The sequence below is a fragment of the Panthera tigris genome, chromosome A1 (genome assembly GCF_018350195.1).
Source record: "Panthera tigris isolate Pti1 chromosome A1, P.tigris_Pti1_mat1.1, whole genome shotgun sequence".
Lineage (NCBI taxonomy): Eukaryota > Metazoa > Chordata > Mammalia > Carnivora > Felidae > Panthera > Panthera tigris.
Genome location: NC_056660.1, coordinates 235,622,204 through 235,639,067, shown reverse-complemented (window position 1 = coordinate 235,639,067; position 16,864 = coordinate 235,622,204). Strand labels below are relative to the sequence as shown.

General features: G+C 47.6%; 1 long non-coding RNA gene across 1 annotated transcript; it reads right to left on the bottom strand.

Annotated features, from left to right (window-relative positions):
- Nucleotides 1-3,683: 3,683 nt before the first annotated feature.
- Nucleotides 3,684-16,178, bottom strand: LOC122231941. The gene is made up of 3 exons (XR_006209245.1): nt 15,988-16,178; nt 11,071-11,199; nt 3,684-3,920 (listed from the first exon to the last, which is right to left on the bottom strand). It is a non-coding gene; the product is annotated as an uncharacterized LOC122231941 (long non-coding RNA).
- Nucleotides 16,179-16,864: the final 686 nt, after the last annotated feature.

Sequence of the window (16,864 nt, the reverse complement as noted above, 5' to 3'; positions counted from 1 at the left end):
ACAAATCAGAACTGAATCTCTTTTGACATATAGGTCACAAGTGATTCACGTCCAACAAATGCTTTATAAGCAAAGTGAATTTGACACAGGAGTTATTTCGGTTGTGAGAGTGTTAGTGATCACATACGTTTTGATGAAGGACAATCACTCAAGCTGGCGAACCAGAGGCATCAGGCATCGACTCCATAGCCTCCAATGATCTTCTTTTTTAGTGATGATCATAAGATCGTGTTTGAGCCACCCCGCCCCATCCTTCCTTCTTTGCTTCTTTCTTTCCCCACCGTCTTCTTTCCATCCTGCCAGCCAATCCGCTTAAATCCTCCTGTGGTCTGGCTCGGCTCGTTCCCACAAATATCTCCCGAAAGCAGGACGGACCTCTGACAATGGCCAGTGTTATTGACGTCACACTATTTGCAATGGGACAGAAGTTTCAGATTCCCCCTGAATGAGGGTTTCTCCTGGGTGGGTGCGGGGGGGGGGAGATCGCTCACAGTAAGCTCTTTGCTCCGTCTTTCCCAGCTGACTGGCCTCCATATTGGAAGCATTTTCTTCTGATTCCATGATCTATACCTGCAAATGATCAGACTGCAAATGGGCTCATGATGGGACCAGAGCATCATGGAGTTAGCGGATGGCTTTCAGTTGGAAGTTCTTTATTTTGTTCCTTCTGAAAAATGGTATTTCACAAATACTGAGCAGCGCAACACGGAGCGGAGTATGCCTCCCGAATATCGTGTGAGGGAAAGCAGCTAATCCCCAGATAGGACTTTGTCTGACCCCACTAGCTTGGTGACGTGAGCGTTTGGTCTTGCGTTCTTTTTCGAGAGGCACGTGCACCCACTTTCCTCAGGGCCCGAGCTGCAGGCCGACGGTGCCCATCCCTTGTGGCCCCAGCCCCATTTTTCTGAGCCGTGTGGCAGGAGCTCCGGGGAACACGGGACCGTACCCCACACCTTTCAGATGGGATTTTATTTGCAGCAGCTGCGGGGCGTCTTCCAGAGTGGGCGCTGCCCTGTCTCCTGATCACTTGATCTATCAGAGGGAGGGCCAAGTGATCCAAGGCATCTCCTACTTTCAAGTGTTTCCAGATCTGAGAGAGTACTCCACGGCCTTGGCTCTGTGTGAGTCTGTTCTCCTCACGAGGAGGAATGGGAAATAAGAACCAGCTGGGCGTAGGACACGACAACCCAGCTATTTGAATTTAGAAACCGTTCAAAATATACGCAAGCCCATGACTACGGTGCAGCTCTCACCGGTGTTTGAGCGGTTTTCAGGACGGGGCGGTGGAGAAGGCTACGGAGCCAGCTGGGCTCAGGGTGCGTGCCCCGGCCCCACCCCTCAGTTCCTGGTGTCTCTAAGCCTCAGTTCCCTAATCTATAAGATGGGATAGTAAATGAAAGCGAACGCTGTAGGTATTGAGGATTGGGAAGACGCATGTAAACGGTTTTAACACCTTGCTTGGCCGACAGTGAGCGTCTGGGAAATCTGCTCGGGAGTATTAGGATCCGAACCATATTTGGACTGCGTTCAGTGGAGTAAAGTGGTTTCTTCCACACTTGGGCAATGCCATGAAGGTATCTGTCGAAGGAGCTTTGGAGAGAGTCCCTCTGAAGGTCACACGGGCAGACAGCTGTCCTCAAGCCCCAGAGCCCCCTGCATTCCCAGCCAGAGGGCTTCTCTATGCACACTTCTGCCCCTGGATGGAAAGAGACCCCTGCTCCCCGCCCGGGCTGAGCGCCCATGAGTGTCAGCGCCCATTGGATGTTGCCAGGAAATGCAGCCCAACACGGGGCTGTTTGGAAAAACCACACGCTCTCTCCCCCATGCTCCCCCCGTGGCTCCCTGGGGCCCTGGGTTCTCTGTGGGTCCTGCCCACACTGGGGGAGCTCTGGTCGCTCCCTGGGTGGTTGGCTGATGGCTTTTTAATTGGACCCGAGTCTGTTGACATAAAGGCAGAGTCAACAACCATCCCACTCGGAGGGGGCGGAGGGCAAGAGAATTATTTTGCATTTTAATGCTTCCAGGGAGCAGTGTTAGTTTTCCCTCTTAATTTTATTTTCCTTTCTCGTTTGGGGAACCTTGAGAAGCTTAGAAATGGTCTTAAGAGTCTTTATAACAGTGTTTTTTTTCCAAGTTAATCTTGGCAGGACAAGAGTTGTTTCAGCGTCACTCTGGTTGATAAATGACACTCGTTTTAATTGCATGTTGTGGAGAATTGATTCAAGAAGACTCGTGGTGTTTGGAACAACCAGGCCCTAATACGAGTCTTGTTTTGCTAGTCGAAACTAATTCTTGCGGAAGGCAGTGAGACCTTTTAACTGAGATGATATTATGGGGAATGTGTGCATGGTCATGGAGTGGCGAGCGGGTCTGGAGCCCGCAGTCGGGACTGTGATCAGGGCCCACCGCCTCCTCCTGGGTGACGAGGGGCCCCTCACCTCGGCTTGCCGGGCGTCAGTTTCCTCAGCTGTAAAACGGGCTCCTGGTACCCACCCTCGATGGTGTCAGGAACAAACGAGTTGCGGATAAAGTGCTCGTCCAGGATCAAGAACCGCGAGAGCACAACCTCAGGGCAAGCCTGGTGGTTTCCAGGATGTGCTGTTTCCGGAGGCCAGCCTGCAGATTCCCAACTGCAAGGCCATCGCTGCCTGTGCGTTTCGTGTGACCGGCTCCCTCGCCGGCTAGTGTGCATGAAAATGCACGAGGAGGGTGGTGTGAGAGCGGCTTCCCGGGGACGAGAACAGAGCTCGATCCCCTTCTGCAGTGAGGACACAGCCACCGTCCCACACCCCCAGTGCTCCCGCCCGGGGTTGGGCCCAGCCTGTGATGGGGACTCACCGTGAGTGATGAGTGCCAGGGGCTCAGTCTGGGCATCCCGGAGGCTCATCTGGAACCCCCTGGAATGTCGCTGGCTGGGGCTCTGGGGTCCCCCGAGATGCCCGACACCCTCATCAGGCCTGCTGGGCACGAAGGCCACAGTCCGGGCAGCTCGGCCGCGAAGGCAATGCCATGTCAGGCCCAACTCATCAAAAAAGGAGGCTATCGCTCTGGGTTTCAATTCCAACTAAGTGAAATGTCAACTTTTTTTTTTTCTTTTTTTTTTTATTATCAGGAAACCTTTTAATAGATTTCCACCAGTAGCCTTCAGGTCACAGGAGGAAATACAGGGCAGAAGATTAGACCAATACTCTCATCTGGCTTTGCTGAAACCGGTTACATCCACCCTATAAATAGTCGCCTCATGCAACCTTGAGACTTTTGAAAACGCAGCCATCAACCCCACTCAGGCCGCTTGGGGAAATCTCTGCTAACAAAATGTCAGGAGGTCTGCAGGCCTGGAAAAACGCCTCCTTCTCTTCTCCAGCCCGACTCCTTCCGCCCTCCTTCCATCTGGGGATGGCTCCGGGGCTGTGTGTGTGCCCCGCCGGGTAGGCCTGCGCTGGGAGCTGTCTCCCTGGGGGTCCCCTGGGACTCAGGTGCCGGGACCCAGCATGGGGTGGGGGCTTCTCTCTCACCCCAGCTACTACCGCAAAATTCGGTTTCAAATTCTTTCAGCGGAAAGTTGCTTCTCTGACTCAATTACGTGGTAAGGCCAGGAAGCACGTGTTGTAATCTTTTTACTTTTTTTCCCCAGGGCTTTCATGACCTTGAGCGTCATGCCCATAATAAGGGAGGCCTTCTTATTTACCGAAATGTAGCATATGGTCAAAAGAGTGAACAGAGTATGGGGGAACGGGGATAGAGCGAACAGCTTTGAGCCCACGCTGCAGTTTAAGACGCAGAAGCACGTCACCATTGATGGTTCCGGATGTCCTCTGTGACCTTGTCCGTATCCCCGTTTGTCCCTTGAGCTTCGTGGTTAAGATCCCCTCTGTCTCTTACAGTCCTGTCCCTTGCTGGTGCTGTGGTAGGGTCCCCTCCTGAAAGAAAGAAAAAGAGAAAAACCAAAACTCAAGGCAGCCTGGCTATACACGTACCTGACAACATCCCTCACGAACTTGTAACGCGAGACCACTTAATCAGACTGCGTGGCTGTGTGTTACCATATATGTGAGACAAAGAAGTAGAAAATATATAAAAAACTATGCCACGTGGCTTCCAGGGCTCAGTTCTTTGGGTGCGAACCCAACTGAGCAGTGCCAGCAGGAATAAAGTTGCTTCCTGGAAAGAAAAGCCTCCTGGGACGACTCTGCAGGAATCCTGCTGCAGGGCAACCTCAGCCACATACTGCTTTACTTGACAGGCGGCTTGTTCAGTTTCTGTTCCAGCAAGCCTTCTAGAACCTTCTTGTGCATGTGCCTTAAAGAGGATGAGAGTGTTTCTCTGGAGTACTTAGGTCCGAACGGGACCATGCTGGGTGGTTGTGCACCAGCCAGCTTTGCTGAAGGTTGCCCTGTCCGAATCAGCCACGCACGAGTTTCCCATGTGCCACTGTCATCGCCAACACTTGCCATTGGCAGATATGGTGGCTGTTCCAATCTGATAAATTGTTATATACATTGTTCTCCTTGATGTTTCATTGGTACTTCCCTTGTGTTGAGTATGTATGGTTTCACGTGCTCGCTTGTTTTTTTGTTTGCTTTTCTTCTTCTGTGGACTGCCGATTCACAGGTTTGCTCATTTTTTGTTTAGATTGCCATTTCTTTATTTACTTTAAGAAACCACAAGAGATTCTTATTGATAGAGAACAAACTATGGTTTGCTGGAGGGAGGTGGGTGGGGGATGGGCTAGGTGGGTGACAGGTACTAAGGAGGGCACTTGTGATGAGAACTGGGTGTTGTATGTAAGTGATGAATCACTAAATTCTACTCCTGAAGCCAGTATTTCCCTCTATGTTAACTAATTAAATTTTAAGTTAACAAAAAAAAAAAAAAGAAAACAATAATTTACACTTTGTGTGGAGGGCTCCTGCTGGACTCTGTTCTGACCCAGAGGTCTGCTGAAGTCCACGGCTGGGTCCATACATGTCCACTTCTATCCTGCATCCTGAGATCTGGGACAACAAAAATCTCAACAGCAGACTTTCTCCTTCAGAACTATCCTTCATATGACGTTGTTCCGGATCTTTAGATCCAGTTTCCGGGTCTTTAGAAATTTGAGACTTGCTTCACCACTGATTACTTGCTGAGATTTTATAGATGATGCCTATTAATTTGTAGCTCACCACTGAATTCATCCTGAAATTTTGGGGTCAGTTCAGTTTGATCCTTCAGTTTCTGGGAGAGGCATATTATCATCTCTCACCATGATGGTAGATATTTCAATGTGTCTTATTTAATTTTTTCTTCTTTTTATTCTTCTTTCTTTCTTTCTTTCTTTCTTTCACTTAATTTATTTTGGAGCTATACTATTAAGTTCATAGAAGGTGAAAATTTATGTATCTTCCTGATGACTTAAATGTTTTCAATGTCCACTAATATCGCCTTTCTCCTTACCATCTATTTTGCTTTATGTTAATATCATTGGTCATTTCCTTCTTTTTTGTGTTTTCCTTCCAAACTTTCTCGATGCTTTTGGGTTTTTTTTGGGGTGTCTATTTTTAAGAACATATTGATGAATTGGATGATAGTTAATCTGACAATCTCTTCTTAAGATAAAGGGTCATATTTCTTTAATGATTTTGTATACTCTGGATTTATTTCTGCCGTGTGCTTTCTATTCTTAATCAGTTTTTCCTTTCTTTCTTTAATTTTTTTTCTCCTTCCATTTTTGTCCTTGACAAGTTTGGAAGATATACACTTCAGTTAAACACTTTTAGTGGTTTCCATGGGATTTAAGAATTTTTAACTTGACTAACTCCAAATTAAACACATATTTCTTGTCTTTCCAACAATGTAAGAGACTTAGACTTCTTTAGGGTTCATTACTTCCCTCTTGAGTCATACGCTTTCTGGCATTTAAATTCTGATATTTTATTTCTGTATTTTGTTTCCTAATGTGAGACTTTGCTCTTCTCACTTCATTAAGGCACTGCTTGCTTTGATCTATCCTCGTGTTCACCATTGTCTGTGTTCCTTTTCTGCTTGTGCCCCAGATATTCCATTCAAGTTTTATTTCCAATAGTAGTAAACTCTCTCTCCTTGTATATTTGTCAGAAAAACACCTTTCTTTTGCCCTCCTCTTTAGGACAGGGGTTCTGAGCAGTCGACCCTAGGATAGCAGACTCTTTCGACACTTGGAAGGGAATCCATTGTGTTCTGGTTTCCATTGTTATTTTTGAGAGGTCAGCTTTCAGCCAGGACGACTCTCCTTCATAGGCAGGTTATCTTCTGGCTTCACCTGGTGGCAAACTTCTCAGCATCTGATTGTCAGAAAATGTCTTTATTTGCCCTCGTTCTTGAAAGATAGTATTTCGGGGCACTACACTTTAGGCTGAGAGTTACTTCTTTTTTTCTGGCTCTATCGAAGCTCTCCTCTTTGTCTTTGGTGTTCTGCAAAGTCCCTGTAGGGTGTCAAGTGTGGATTTTTTTTTATACTGTGTGGGATTTATTGGGTTTTCTTAATATAAAGATTCGTGTCCTTTACTTTCTCTGGAAAATGACCAGTCATTATCTCTTCAAATATTGCTTTTTCCTCATTGTTATTTTATTCTGCTAGTACCAGAGAGAGGTACATTAGGCCTTCCTACTCCATAATTCACGTCTCCAACCTTTGTTTTAATTTCGTATCTTGCTGTTTATCTCTGTTATATTCTGGATACTCTCTTTAGATACATTGTCCAGCTCAGCTCTGTCTTAAGTTGTTTCTAATATTTGCCTGATACATAAAAATTCAATATCCATTGGTTTTTCTCCTCTTAATAATTACATAATTGCATATTTACAATTTACAATTATTTACATACAATAATCCCATAGTTACTTTCACATGCTGCCTTTAAAGTCTGCCTAGTTATCTAGCTTGCTATTTTGTCATACTTTTATGCCCTTTTTTTTTCTTATTAAATTAGTTGTTACATATTTTGGTGATTTAATCATCTGAGGACTTCGTGAAACTTATTATGACAGTTGCTTCATTTTCTTTTCTGTTGTGTCTGACTCATACTGGCTTGTTTCCCTGCGAGCTTCCTGAGTTTCTTCTTAGTTGTCAACCGATGGTCATTAGAACTTTCTCTGTGGATATTATTAAGGTTTTTGTTTAAGATATATTTCTCTAGAGAGACGTCATGACTTCATCCAGGCTCCTGAGTGCACCAGCAACTCAGGGTCACTTTATTATGATAACTCTTACATTTGCATTTTGAAATAATTTTAGACCTGAGTAAAGTAATACAGAATTTTCACGCCCCCTTTGCCCAGCCTCCTTTAATTTTAGCATCTACACCCTCAGAGCAGTTTTCAAAATCAGGAAATTAACACGGTTATAGTATGTTTTTTTTAATGTTTTTTAAGTTGTATTTATTTTTGAGAGAGAGAGACAGAGACAGAGCATGAGCAGGGGAGGGGCAGAGAGAGAGGGAGACACAGAATTCGAAGCAGGCTCCAGGTTCTGAGCTGGCAGCACAGAGCCTGACCCAGGGCTCGAACTTGTGAACTGTGAGATCCTGACCTGAGCCAAAGTCGGAGATCCAACTGACTGAGCCACCCGGGTGCCCCTACTTGGTTATAACATTTACTTTCAATTAGGCTACAGATCTTACTCAAACTTCACCAGTTTCCCATGCATGCCTTATTTCTGTTCCACCACCCCAGCCAGGAGGACATGTTACATGCATTTGCTGGGTCTCCTTAGCCTCCCAAATCTGTCAGGTCCTCTGTGTTTGCTTTCTGTGACTTGGCACTTTTGAAGACACTGGTTAGTTACTTTGTGAATGTCTTTCCTTCTGGATTTGTCCGATACCTTCTCATGATCACCCTGAACTTCCTTATGCCTTTCTTCTGGAACACCACACAGATGATGGCGTGTCTTTCTCAGGCGTCGTATCACAGCCATTGTAAACTAACTTCCGGGTGTGGGATTACTGGGACATATGGGACATGAGTTAGAGCCCTGAACCCGTGGGTTTGTGGTTACGGACTCTCAGGAAGGACGTGGGTTTATCTGCCCAGAGCCTGGCCTTAGAGAAGTGTGGTCCATTACTGCTTTCTCTTTGGAGAGAGGCCCCCCTCCACCTCCTTTCACCTGCTAATTACCGGTGTAAACTTTTGTAGTTCTATTATGTGGATACAGATCAGCTTTTCCATCTCCTAGTGACAAAGGCTTTATCTCTTTTCCCTGCACATGTTGTATTAAATTGAAGGCTCTAAATCTGTAGAGATGAGCAGGTGCACTCAGACTTGGTAATATCTCTGAAGTCACCTTGTCTTATTGATTTTAGCTTCTGTGAATTATCTTACGCTTGTTGGTGTGCATTAAAAATGCATATATACATAAATACATGAAACTTATTTTATATTATCTATTCCTTTAAAAATTCTATGTCAGGAAGGTTCTGAGGTCGCCTGACCCACCATATAATAAATATTAATTGAATAGATTAGTAAATAGGGAAATGAAAAAAATAAATAAACCTATTACAGGCATCTATCCCTAGCAAATACTCAGAGATGTCAACAATATTTTGTACAAAGATGTTCACTGCAGTATTATTTATAATAGGGAAACACTGAGGATAAACCAACGTAAAGCAATGGTTACATAAATTAGGGCATTAATTTGATGAAATATTTGATACAGTCTCATGCAACCATGAAGTGGAGTCGTGATGGACTGTGAAGGGGTCAGATGGCGTAGGCGAGCAGGCGTCGGGTGGGCTGAAGCACGTTCCCAAAGAAGGATGTAGAGAAGCGTCTGAAAGAACTGTGTCAGAGGCTAACAGGGTCTATTCCTGATTCACATACATTCCTGTGCTCTCAAGATTTTGTGCATTGGTGTATATTTGTAGCTTCAATAATGAGAGCAAATGAAATTTCAGCTGCACTAGCTTACTAAGTATTTCTGGAGCTTGCAAACGTGTAGATATTGCGTGAGCACGGGGGGCTGTTCAGCCAGCATCTATAGTAAGGTCCAATCAGTGGGGGGCTAAATCATGCCCCTCCCCCCCACCCCACTCCCTACCCCCCACCTCCCTGCCAGCTGGCTGACACAGCCAGCAACCCTTTGCAGAAGTGGCATTAGAGGGACACGAGTCCTCACATCTCTTCCCTGCTCCCCAGTACTAATAACTGAGACACACTCTGTTAGGTGGAAAGGGCAGTGCTGTGTCCACGCTGTGGTGACAGCAGCCGGGCTGTGTTTCTCTTCCAGACCAGCCTGCTCCCCTCTACCTGGGGTTGTCTCTCGGCCGATTTTCATTTCGTGATTCCAAAGGTGGGGTTGCCAGAGGAAACAAATTTTACTTTGTCATCATTTTTCCCAGTGACATTTTGTGTTGAGCATAAAATGAGGCTCTTATCAGACCCAGCTTCTTCCTTCAGAGTAGCCTTTTGGGATCTTAGAAATGTTACATTTAGTTGGACATGTTTAGTCCAGGGTGACTCCTTTTCCTGGAACTGTAGTTTGGGTTTGAGGGTGAACTTGTCCAAAATGAGAGTGTCATTGCCAGATGACATCTAGAGGTCACTGCTGTTCACTTAAATACTATTCATGACCAAACCAGGAAGTGATGGAGAGGAAGAGTGGGTCCTTGGTGACCCTGCCATCTCTGAGTGCTGGTGGCCACATAAAGGAACACGTCTCACTTACAGAAGTTTCAAAAACCTGTGTGGCTCCATAAAACGAGTTTCACATTGCTTCTCAGCCTTTTGGCTAAGATCGAGTGGTTTCACAAGCCTTTATGTCTTTTTGTTTTTTAAGTTTATTATTTGGAGAGAGAGAGAGACAGCGAGAGAGAGAATCCGAAGCAGGGTCGTCTCTGCCTGCACAGAACCCGACTTGGGGCTTGATCCTATTCACTGTGAGATCGTGACCTGAGCCGAAATCAAGAGTCATACACTTAGCCAACTGAGAACCCAAGCATCCCAAGGCTTTTAAAAAAAAGTCATTTGGATCTAATATGGCAAAATGTTAACCTATGTTAAATTTTGATAGTGGGCCCAGGAGGGTTAATTATTTTCTGTATGTTGGAAATATGCTCTATGTAAAATAAAAGCACGTTTAAATTGAAAAGAGAAATCTACTCAAGGTAGGTGCCCCAAACTTGATGGTAGATGATAGAGGCCCCCCCCCCCAACTGCCACGAGTCACAGGAGGTAGACGAAGGCAGCTGAGTTTGGAATAGGTTTACTCTCTTGATGAACAACTGCCCTAAATGATCCCACGTGGTGGTGTGTGGGTGCTTCTGGAGGCTGCTAATCCTTTGTCAAGAGACCCACCCGTAGCATCCAGAGGGGAAGGGGAAGGCCACAGGGAGTGGCCCTGGCTGTGTCTATGGATTGACCTGACCCAGGGAGCCGCCTCTGGGAAGTGTGACAGGTGCCTGGGCAACCATCCCCTCCAAAGCTGCGCCTGTGACTCCTTACAGCCACGTTACCTCCCAGCCCTTCCCGGCACCTGGATCCTAGAGGCACCGAGTGTGTCCTTCACGCACTCCCCTTCCCTCGCCCACTCCTTTTATCGGGGCGTTGGAAAGGAGGGTTAGGAATTTCTCACTTCTCTCTCAAATTCTCTTACCTTTCTCTCAGAAGGGATCAGATCTCCCAGGTAGATAGCTGGCCACCATCAGACGTGGCCTTTTGACACCAAAGGGTATTCGTCTCCCTTTAAGGTATGTATTATTTGTGTACCGTGTATTTACGCGCTTTGGGCATGAAAATACTGAACTCTTAAACTGGGCTTGGCCTGGTCTTGCAAATTCTTCTGATTAATCTTCACCTCATATTATCATCGGAGCGTGGAGTTAAGTGTTGGATGTGCACTAGAGAGAGTGAAGAGACTTCCTTTCCCCGTTTCACGTAGAACTCTCTTCAAGCTGGAAAGTATCAGAGGCTGCATTCGCAGACTGTGCTGTTTGCACTCTCACGATAAAAGAACCAAACAAAAGAAAGCAAACAGGTGGTATGCCTCCCATTTCTGACCGGTTCTGCAATTGCCCTGGACCTCCCTCTACCCTAACAAATAAAAGTACTTACGGGAAGATGGCATCTTTCCCCAGACCAGGGCACGAGCCTAGGGCACCACCTTCCAACTAGGGCAAAGCATGGGAGCACAGTGCGCTGTCAGGCAGTGGCCACTGTTGACCATCAGGACACGGTTTTGATCTAGAAAGGCAGAAAACATTATTTTCCTCTGAGAGCATTGCCTGTGTCATGCAACTGCCCCTTGACTAATTGGTTTTATGTAAGTACAAAGTTGGCTTATTGGCTAATCTTGGTTCTAAAAACTGTGGTTGTCAGTTGTTTACAAGTCTCCTTTGATTGGCATCATCCATGTCCTAAATCATTGTGGTTTTATTCAAGTCGATATCGTCTGCATTTATCATGCACTGAGCGAAAACTTTGGTGGGACTGTTGGGATAATTGGGCATCGGGGATTATTAGAAGTCTTTATTATGTGGAAATGCCCAAATAACATCTGTTCCAACATTCCTGTTATTCGGGCCTGCTTTGTAGTTACCATGTCTTCAGGGACCTTCAAAACAAGAAACAAAGAAATTCAATATAAGCTGCACTTCACGTAAAGCCCTTTAAACCCATCAAGTGAGTGTGGCCTGGGTCTGGGTTAGCCTAAGCCCGGGCGAAGAGGGAAGGACTTACTCAAGGCGCTCCCCCCAGTTTTAATGTAAACACTAATCATAGTGCCTCTATTCTCTCTACTTCCAGCGGGCGTGATTTGACAACACGGTGCTTACTGAGCCCGGTCGCTCTTCAACTGACTCAACATAACACTGGCTGTTTAATCCGGGGGCTTAGGTACTTCTGGCTCATAAATACTTTTGGTATGGCTTTTCTGTGACTCTGCACCCAGGTCTCTCCTGAAATGCAGCCTTCCTTCCCAAGAAAAGGACGATTTTTGGTACAACGTGGAGAGGACCGGTCTGGCGGGAAGACGGGTCAGCAGCTGCCACGGGTCATGGGCTGCCACGCTCTGTGCTGTTACCATGCCCCACGTGACTCAGGCAGTGGAGGCTGAGTCCACACCCGCTGGGCCCCTGGGCACGGCCCTTGTGCCATGTCCCCTAGAGGACTCGGCCTGGTGTGTGCTGTGCACAGGGGCAGAGCATGGGTTAGCCAGCCTCTGACCTGCCTGAGCTCTGAAGGAAGTGATGTGGGGCCTGGCGGTGGGTGGTGTGGGGGGAGCGGGGGTACAGGTTCTGTGAGAAAGACAACTAACCTGGGTTGGAGGCTTTACGGATTCCGGGGTGGGGGGAGGGGTGGATGTAGGTTCAAGCACCTTTGCTCAAGGTTCCAGGAGATTTAGTCCTTCCCAACCTGCTCCCCCTCCGCACAGCCATCTTTCAATCCAGCCACCCGCCCGGGGGACCTTGCTCTCAGCACCAGATGCCAAAGAATATTTTAGCAGCTCCCACAAAGGCAGCAAATCAAATCTCACATGAAACCCCCCATTCTACATTGTTTCTAGTAGTCTGTTTGACCTCTGATTTACATAATGTGTGTGCGTCTTCTATGGCTCCAAAGGACTTTTCTGGTTGCTTTCAGACTTTGTTTAACCCTCTATGCTTTTAAACTTACATGGTGGTTATTGTGGAGATTCTAAGAAAAGGCCTGAAAATCTGTCTTTTCCTCCATTTCCACCACCTCCCTGAGCCAAGGAAATTGCAGTGGACAGGCCAAAAGTGAGAGCAAGGGCTATACCTCTTCCCTGACTTTTTCTTTTTGGGACATGGGTCTAAACAAGACCAAAACAAAACAAAAAACAGCCAAATCAGGAAATAAATGCAAGACAAAGATAGACATTGTCACACCAGAAGTTAGTGATCTGTAAAATGAAGAACCAATACACCAAGAGATAGGACACGGTGGGAGGGGGAAATCAGAGAATTGCAGGAAGGATCTGAGAGATCTAATATAGTGTAACTGGTGTTCCAGAGGCAGAAAAGGGATATATGGGAAATATAATTAAGCAAGTAATAGATGAGAATTTCTGAGCTAAGGAGATGCCTCATTGGTAGGCTGAAATGGCTAACCAACTAATATACTTAGATATCCCTACAATGGAAGAAAACATCTGATAAGTTTTCAGGCACGGATACCCAGTTATTAACAAAACAAAGACCAAGGTTGCTATTAGTTTTCTCCAGTATCAACAGTGCAAGTGAAACACGAAACGTAAAACGGCATTTTACAGGAGCAAACTCAGTTACAGAGGGTTCAGGACAAGGACAGCACACCAAGATTTCTATACCCAGCCAAGCTATTACTGACCCATCAAGGTGAAAGATATTATAGATAGATATGTATATTAGAAAACACACAGACTGGGAGTCTGTCTGAGCAAATACTGGCGAAGATTCTAAAGAACACACAGAGCACCTGACCCTCAGATGTGGGAGACGCAGAGATGGCCACAACTGCTTCACGCTGAGCCCAAGCGGCATCTCTCTTTCTCTCTTCCCCTCCCCACTCTTTCTCTCTTGATGATTGTATACTACTTGGAAACATAGCGTAATTGTACGCTAACTTATGTTTCTCGAAATAGAAGAGACATACATCCAGGGAAATTCTTAAAGCGATCTTAAATAAAATCTACTAAATCCTCTGAGCAAATCCAGGAGTAATTATGTCCCGAGGAGAACATCTTAGGGCGGAGGGCAGGTGGTGCTGAAGTAAAACCATTCTAAATGTGTCAACCTAACATTTCATCTGAGTTGGGCATGGGTGGGGGCAGGAAGATAGAATAACTTGATGTGGCAAATGGTTTTCTCATTGTCATATTGCAAAGAAACACGCGTTTCATTGAGTGTGAGGAAAGCACTGTTAAACATAAGGGGAGCAAAAACAAACAGACTCCCAGGTTGTTGATGGAAGGGGAAAGGGGAAGGTGTTAGACCAGAAAGGAAATCAGGGTGGCGGGGGTGGGGGGGTGGGGGGAGGAGAGGAAATCAAGTAAAATAAGTAATCAAGTAAAATCAAAGGGATAAAATCCAGCATAGGGACCCAACATCAACTGTGAAGGAAGTGAATCCTTCCACTGAAAAGCAGAGACTGTCGGTGACGTTAGGAATCAACTCCAGCTTTGTGCCATGAATGGAAATGTTTCTGTTCGTGCCTTCAGCACCCATCAGGACACCTCCTGTATGGAAGATGCTCTAAAGGTCTTTTAATGGGCAAGGAACGCATGGAACCATCTCAAACATTTCTGTTGAGGACTTTACCGCTTAGAGAGGCAAGGAAATAACACTAATACATTTTAGAAAGGTTTCCAGCCATAAGATTAATATGAAGATAGTTTCTGCTTAATCCTCCATTGACAGGTTAATCTGATAGTTGGAAGATCCCACTGTCCTTAACATTGGATTAATGGAAATTGACTACATGTAAGAGTGCATTCTATCACTAAAAACATCTCACAAGGTAGTTTTGTTTTGTCTCCTGGAAAGACAAGGACTGGACACGTGACTCCTTCTACACACGCTGCAGCTCCGTGTCGAGTTACTTCAGTCCCTGGTGCATTCTCCTTGCTTTGCGGCCTCGTGTCATCGTGTTCAGGAACACCTTGCCAGCTCCGGTCCCTTTGGGGAGAGAGCCAGCCCCTTGCCCAGGGTCACCCTGCAGGGATTCTCATGCTGGCTGGGTGCCCAAATGCTCCTCTCTCCTGCCGCTGTGCCTGGAACCAGTGGCAGGTACCCGCTTCGAGCCGTGCACAGGGCCCAATCTGGCCGGTTGACCAGCTGTGCCCTCCTAGCCTCTCCTGTTCCCAGGATGCCTGGTCTGCACTCACTGGGAAGCCGTCTGTCACTGCAGATGCCCCGCAAGCAATGGTGTGAGAAGGGGAAATCGTGGCATTGGCCCCATGCTTCCCTGCCAGGCCCCTCACGGGACCCTCTCCCTCTCGCCCAAGAGGGGACTGCCTGACTGTCCCTCCCTTGCTCTCTGGGACCAGCGGCCTTGCAGAACCCCCGATAGAGCCCAGCACGATGCTCCAGGAACACCTCTCACCCCTTGCAGGGGTGGAATGGGGCTCCTTCTGGCCCACCCGGCCACGTGTGGGGCCACACGATGTCCACGCCAGCCCCGTGCACCAGGGAGGACACAGCGGCCGCACGGCAGGAGTTCGCCGTCTCCTGGCACCGGGCCACCTGCTAGTGGCTCCAGGGCGGCCTTATAAATGGCAGCGTTTTGTGATTGACGTGCATCTGTGGTAGGAAAAGAGACAAACGGGCTGTTTTTGCCTCTTTACTATTTCATTTTGGAGATGTTTCCCCAGTGCGCCGTTCTGGAAAAAATTTCCACATAAACAAATTATGAGTTTCACCAGCCCTTCTCGTAAATGCTTTCCCGTCTCCTCCAAAAAGCCGTATCTCGATGAAGCAGGGGGCAGTTTAGGATTTGAGGGGCAGGCTGGGCGGCCAGACACCGTGACTGTGTTCAACGTCGTGATGGGGCGCTGTTGGCTCCTCCCACCTCGGGCGAGGCGCGCCCCTGCTGGGTCACCTGATCCTGTGCCTGGTCGCGGTGGGAATTGCCAAACAGAAGCAGATGACGATCATCTCCCATACTTTCCAGAGGCCTCTTTCTCCTTTCGGGACCACAGAAGTACTGCACGTTGCCCTTCTCCAGAGCACGGCCCTCCCAGGACCTTGGGCCCCCGGGGAGAGCACGTGGAACCAGGACCATGGGCCCCCGTGGAGAGCACGTGGAACCAGGACCTTGGGCCCCCGTGGAGAGCACGTGGAACGCAGTCTCCAGAACCGGCAGCGTCCTCCCAGGAGCTGTGCGTGCCCGGGGCGGCTCTGTGGGGGGGAAGGGGAGCCCCTTGTCGCTGGGAATATTCCGCAGCTGCTCGATTCCATCCAATCTCGTCAGGTCAAGACGTGCTAATGAGGAAATGGAAAGTTATCCAAGCAGCGCAATTTGTTCATTTGTTACCTCCAGCCTTGCTTTGCCAGAGACCGGGAGAGGAGCTTCGAGCTTCGGAAACAAGAAAAGAGCCTCTTCTGCTTTCGGAGCTGTGACAGGTGCAGCGGGCGGTTGTACCCAAACGTCTTGGTCCCTGATGCATCGCTTTGCTTGTCTGGGGAGGCGTCTCCCTGTTCAGTTGCCACATTTCCCCTTCTGTCTGCTCTCCCTGCTTCTGTCCCCTCCCCACACGCCCTTGCAACGGGCGAGCTGCGTGCCCTTCTGTTGCCCTGTGGCTTTGTAAAGGTCGGCCTGGTTGTCTTGTGTGCCCGTGTCATAAAGTGCTGCTAATTGCATTGCTGGTGGCATGCGCTGTGGTGGGGCTCCCGGAGAACACAGTGGAAGGATGCCAGCCATTTCTGGGCGCGTAAATTACCATAGGATCTAGCCATTCCATTTCTGGGGTGGAGACACCCAAGAACTGAAAGAAGGCCCCCGACAGATGTTCGCAGGCCTACGATCCTCGCAGCATTACCCACAATAGCCCACAGGTGGAAACGACCCAACTGCCAGTCAACAGATGAATGGACAAACCAAACGTGATCTATCACCATGATAGATCTACTATCTCTCAACGTGATCGACACCTTCAGGTTTTATTCAGCCTGAAAAAGTAAGGAAAGCCTGGCACGCTACAACACGGGGGAACCCCGAACACACGAGGCTAAGTGGAATAGGCCAGTCACAGGAGAATAAATGCTGTATGGTTAGACCTCCATGGGACACCCAGAATGGTCGAATTCAGACAGAAAGCATCATGGCGGTCCCCAGGTTGTGGGGTGAGAGGCATGGGCAGGTAGGGTTAAATGTGTGTAGAGCTCCTTTGGGGAGATGAAAAGATTCTGGA